This window comes from Oncorhynchus kisutch, linkage group LG14 (genome assembly GCF_002021735.2).
Source record: "Oncorhynchus kisutch isolate 150728-3 linkage group LG14, Okis_V2, whole genome shotgun sequence".
NCBI classification, from domain to species: Eukaryota; Metazoa; Chordata; class Actinopteri; order Salmoniformes; family Salmonidae; genus Oncorhynchus; species Oncorhynchus kisutch.
In genome coordinates, this window is record NC_034187.2 from 9,423,700 (window position 1) to 9,430,477 (window position 6,778).

The window sequence follows — 6,778 nt, forward strand, 5'->3', positions numbered from 1 at the left end:
TTATATTGTACAGACTGATCATATGGTTTATCAGTGTATTTCATGAAGAAACATCTATAATTATTAACTAAAGTGAAGAAAGACTTTGAAGCATTGAGACACATTTAGTAAAGAAAGGAGAACACTATGTTAAGATAGAAACATCTGCGATCAGAGCTCTGAGTGTCAATCAAATACAAGATGGCCGATCTTAATTGTACCAATGCTTTCTTCTTCTTCTCTGGTTATTTTAGTATTAGTTATATTTTGAAAAGATTAAAGAGAAGCTATATTAATCGAAGACTATAGCTGTTGGATGCGGAGGCGCAGTTAGGACAATCTCCCAAAAGTCTTTACACTAACATTCATGACAAATCATTCGCTTTTCATATTTGTTTTACATATTTTTGTTATACAGTGCCTTGAAAAAGTATTCATACCCCTTGGCGTTTTTCCTATTTTGTTGCATTACAACCTGTAATTTAAATATATTTTTATTTGGATTTCATGTAATGGACATACACAAAATAGTTCAAATTGATGAAGTGAAATGAAAAAGAATTACTTAAAACGGAATAGTGGTGCTTGCATATGTCTTCAACCCTTTTGCTATGAAGCACCTAATTAAGATCTGGTGCAACCAATTACCTTCAGAAGTCACATAATTAGTTAAATAAAGTACATCTGTGTGCAATCTAAGTGTCACATGATCTCAGTATATATACACCTGTTCTGAAAGGCCCCAGAGTCTGCAACACCATTAAGCAAGGGGCATCACCAAGCAAGCGACACCATGAAGACCAAGGAGCTCTCCAAACAGGTCAGGGACAAAGTTGTGGAGAAGTACAGAGATCAGGGTTGGGTTATAAAAAAAATATCCAAAACTTTGAACATCACACAGAGCACCATTAAATCCATTATTAAAACATTACAACATTGTGACACCACAACAAACCTGCCAAGAGAAGGCCAAAACTCACGGACCAGGCAAGGAGGGCATTAATCAGAGGCAACAAAGAGACCAAAGATAACCCTGAAGGAGCTGCAAAGCTCCACAGTGGAGATTGGAGTATCTGTCCATAGGACCACTTTAAGCTGTATACACCACAGAATTGGGTTTTATGGAAGATTGGCCAGAAAAAAAGCCATTGCTTAAAGAAAAAAATAAGCAAACACGTTTGGTGTTTGCCAAAAGGCATGTGGGAGACTCTGTAAACATATGGAAGAAGGTGCTTTGGTCAGATGAGACTAAAATTGAGCTTTTTGGCAATCAAGGAAAACACTATATCTGGCACAAACCTAACACCTCACATTACCCCTAGAACACCATTTTTTTCATCGGCAGGGACTGGGAAACTGGTCAGAATTGAGGAAATGATGGATGGCGCTAAATACAGGGAAATTCTTGAGGGAAACCTGTTTCAGTCTTCCAGAGATTTGAGACTGGGACGGAGGTTCATCTTCCAGGAGGACAATGACCCTAAGCATACTGCTAAAGCAACATTCGAGTGGTTTAAGGGGAACATTCAAATGTATTGGAATGGCCTAGTCAAAGCCCAGACCTCAATCTAATTGAGAATCTGTGGTATGACTTAAAGATTGCTGTACACCTGCGGAACCCATCCAACTTGAAGGAGCTGGAGCAGTTTTGCCTTGAAGAATTGGCAAAAATCCCAGTGGCTAGATGTGCCAAGCTTATAGAGACATACACCAAGAGACTTGCAGCTGTAATTGCTGCAAAAGGTGGCTCTACAAAGTTTTGACCTTGGGGGGGTTAATAGTTATGCACACTCAAGTTTTCATTTTTGTGTCTTTTTTCTTGTTTGATTCACAATAAAAAATATTTTCCATCTTCAAAGTGGTAGGTATGTGATGTAAATTGATTGATTTCAAAATTTCAGTTTATAAGGCAACAAAATAGGAAAAATTCAAGGGGTGTGAATTCTTTCGCAAGCTACTGTATATATATGTATATATATTTTCAGGATCCTTATATTTTTATATTTTTTATTTCATTTAATTTGTGACTATGGCCAGACTGTTTGTAATCACTGACACTTTGGTGTTTTTGTCATCTTTAGTTTTATTAGATTATTATAATTTTTTGGTATTTTAATATTGTTTTCTATTAGTTTTTATATTTTTTTCATGCTCTTTTTTTCCATGAAATTGTTTGCAATAAAATTATCTTCCCAAACGTGTGTTCAAGTCACTTCTTTGAATAACGAGTTGAGCTGACAGACATTTTATATGTCTAGCAAGAGGGAAATATTTGATTCATGTCGTAGTGTTTCCCAAACCTAGAAAGCTATAACCTTTGACTTTCTCCTGGAATAGTTTATTTACGTCTGAGTGAAACCCATATGATCTAGCATAAACAAAAGTATAATAACACATATTGTATGATGACACAATATAAAAAGGTAATTAAAAAGCCTTTTCATGCTAATATGTCCCTCTCCCCGCCCCATAGTTATAATCTCTTTTCATACTAATATGTCCCTCTCCTCGCCCCATAGTTATAATCTCTTTTCATACTAATATGTCCCTCTCCTCGCCCCATAGTTATAATCTCTTTTCATACTAATATGTCCCTCTCCCCGCCCCATAGTTATAATCTCTTTTCATACTAATATGTCCCTCTCCTCGCCCCATAGTTATAATCTCTTTTCATGCTAATATGTCCCTCTCCCCGCCCCATAGTTATAATCTATTTTCATACTAATATGTCCCTCCTATCGACCCATAGTTATAATCTATTTTCATACTAATATGTCCCTCTCCTCACCCCATAGTTATAATCTATTTTAATACTAATATGTCCCTCTCCTCGCCCCATAGTTATAATCTATTTTCATACTAATATGTCCCTCTCCTCACCCCATAGTTATAATCTCTTTTTATACTAATATGTCCCTCTCCTCACCCCATAGTTATAATCTCTTTTCATACTAATATGTCCCTCTCCTCGCCCCATAGTTCTAATCTCTTTTCATACTAATATGTCCCTCTCCTCGCCCCATAGTTCTAATCTCTTTTCATACTAATATGTCCATACATAGTTATAATCTATTTTTATACTAATATGTCCCTCTCCTCACCCCATAGTTCTAATCTCTTTTCATACTAATATGTCCCTCTCCTCGCCCCATAGTTCTAATCTCTTTTCATACTAATATGTCCCTCTCCTCACCCCATAGTTATAATCTCTTTTCATACTAATATGTACCTCTCCTTGCCCCATAGTTATAATCTCTTTTCATACTAATATGTCCATACATAGTTATAATCTCTTTTCATGCTAATATGTCCCTCTCCTCGCCCCATAGTTATAATCTCTTTTCATACTAATATGTCCCTCTCCTCGCCCCATAGTTATAATCTCTTTTCATACTAATATGTCCATACATAGTTAAAATCTCTTTTCATACTAATATGTCCATACATAGTTAAAATCTCTTTTCATACTAATATGTCCATACATAGTTAAAATCTCTTTTCATACTAATATGTCCATACATAGTTATAATCTCTTTTCATACTAATATGTCCATACATAGTTATAATCTCTTTTCATGCTGATATGACCCTCTCCTCGCCCCATAGTTATAATCTCTTTTCATACTAATATGTCCCTCTCCTCGCCCCATAGTTATAATCTCTTTTCATACTAATATGTCAATACATAGTTATAATCTCTTTTCATGCTGATATGACCCTCTCCTCGCCCCATAGTTATAATCTCTTTTTATACTAATATGTCAATACATAGTTATAATCTCTTTTCATACTAATATGTCCCTCTCCTCGCCCCATAGTTATAATCTCTTTTTATACTAATATGTCCCTCTCCTCGCCCCATAGTTATAATCTCTTTTCATACTAATATGTCCCTCTCCTCGCCCCATAGTTATAATCTCTTTTCATACTAATATGTCCCTCTCCTCGCCCCATAGTTATAATCTCTTTTCATACTAATATGTCCCTCTCCTCGCCCCATAGTTATAATCTCTTTTCATACTAATATGTCCCTCTCCTCGCCCCATAGTTATAATCTCTTTTCATACTAATATGTCCATACATAGTTATAATCTCTTTTCATGCTAATATGTCCCTCTCCTCGCCCTATAGTTATAATCTCTTTTCATACTAATATGTCCATACATAGTTAAAATCTCTTTTCATACTAATATGTCCATACATAGTTATAATCTCTTTTCATACTAATATGTCCATACATAGTTATAATCTCTTTTCATACTAATATGTCCCTCTCCTCGCCCCATAGTTCTAATCTCTTTTCATACTAATATGTCCCTCTCCTCGCCCCATAGTTATAATCTCTTTTCATACTAATATGTCCCTCTCCTCGCCCCATAGTTATAATCTCTTTTCATACTAATATGTCCATACATAGTTATAATCTCTTTTCATACTAATATGTCCCTCTCCTCGCCCCATAGTTATAATCTCTTTTCATACTAATATGTCCCTCTCCTCGCCCCATAGTTCTAATCTCTTTTCATACTAATATGTCCATACATAGTTATAATCTCTTTACATACTAATATGTCCATACATAGTTATAATCTCTTTACATACTAATATGTCCATACATAGTTGTAATCTATTTTCATACTAATATGTCCATACATAATTATAATCTTTTTTAATACTAATATGTCCATACATAATTATAATCTCTTTTCATACTAATATGTCCATACATAGTTATAATCTCTTTTCATACTAATATGTCCCTCTCCTCGCCCCATAGTTATAGTCTCTTTTCATACTAATATGTCCATACATAGTTATAATCTCTTTTCATACTAATATGTCCGTACATAGTTATAATCTCTTTCAGGAATATTTACCCAAAATATTTCACCTTCTTTGTTACTTTACCAAACATATCATTAGTGAGAGTCAAAATCTGTTATATTTGTGAACATCTAACTCAACATTTGGGCCATTTAAACATGGCGCGTCCCTCCTGTAGACAAGGGGAGAAGGACTGTCTGAAAAGATTGATTTTGTCGTTCTGATCATATGCAATGTGTCTGCATCTGTCGTAAAACAAATGTTAGACTTCCACACAAAATTACTTCTTTACTTATTTTAAGTTCAATGAAGTGTGTACGTCCCATTTTTTATCGTAGAGCTATGAAAGTTATGCTCCAGACAAATTCAGCGATTGCTTTGCCATGTCTGTGTCGTGAAGCAGTCGAGCTGGATATACCACTACCAGTCAAATGTTTGGACACACCACAACATTCAAGGGTTTTTCTTTATTTGTACTATTTTCGACATTGTAGAATAATAGTGAAGACATCACATCTATTAAATGACACATATGGAATCATGTAGTAACCAAAAAGTCTTGAACAAATCTAAATATGTTTTATATTTTAGATTCGTTCAAGTAGCCACACTTTGCCTTGATGACAGGCTTGCACACTCTTGGCATTCTTTCAACCAGCTTCATGAGGTAGTCACCTGGAATGCTTAAAACATGTTGGTATTACACACCTGGACAGGGAGAAGTTGAAAATGTCAGTGAAGACACTTTCCAATTGGTCAGCGCATGCTCGAAGTCCACATACTGGTAATCCGTCTGGCCCTGCGACCTTGTGAATGTTGACCTGTTTTAAGGTCTTACTCACATCGGCTGCGGAGAGCGTGATCACACAGTCTTTCGGAAAAGCTGGTGATCTCATGCCCAAGAATAACAAGACTATTACCTGATACTATAATATACTGTTACCCAGGTATAACAAGACCATTACCTGATACCATAATATACTGTTACCCAGGTATAACAAGACCATTATCTGATACCCTAATATACTGTTACCCAGGTATAACAAGACCATTACCTGATACCATAATATACTGTTACCCAGGCATAACAAGACTACTCCTGATACTATAATATACTGTTACCCAGGCATAACAAGACTACTCCTGATACTATAATATACTGTTTTTGAGAGACTAGTAAAGGATCATATCACCTCTACCTTACCTGTCACCATAGACCCACCTCAATTTGCTTTCCGCCCCAATAGGTCCACAGACAATGCAATCGCCATCACACCGCACACTGCCCTATCTCATCTGAACAAGAGACATACCTATGTAAGAATTCTGTTCATTGACTACACCTCAGCATTCAACACCATAGTACCCTCCAAGCTCATCATTAAGCTCAGGATGCAGGGTCTGAACCAAGCCCTGTGCAACGTGGTCCTGGACTTCCTGACGGGCCGCCCCCAGGTGGTGAAGGTAGGGAAACAACATCTCCACTTTGCTAATCCTCAACACTGGGGCCCAACAAGGGTGCGTGCTCAGCCCCCTCCTGTACTCACTGTTCACGCACGGCTATGTGGCCATGCACACCTCCAACTCAATCATCAGGTTTGCAGATGACACAACAGTAGTAGGCTTGATCACCAACAATGATGAGACAGCCTATAGGGATGAGGTGAAGGCACTCAGAGTGTGGTGTCAGGAAAACAACCTCTAACTCAACGTCAACAAACAAAGGAGATAATCGTGGGCTTCAGGAAACAGCAGAGGGAGCACCCCACTTTCCACATCGAAGGGTCAACAGTGGAGAAGGTGGAAAGTTTTAAGTTCCTGGGCATACACATCACAGACAAACTGAAATGGGTCACCAACACAGACAGTGTGGTGAAGAAGGTGCAACAGTGCCTCTTCAACCTCTGGAGGATGAAGGAATTTGGCTTGTCACCCAAACACTGACAAACTTTTACAGATGCACAATCGAGAGCAT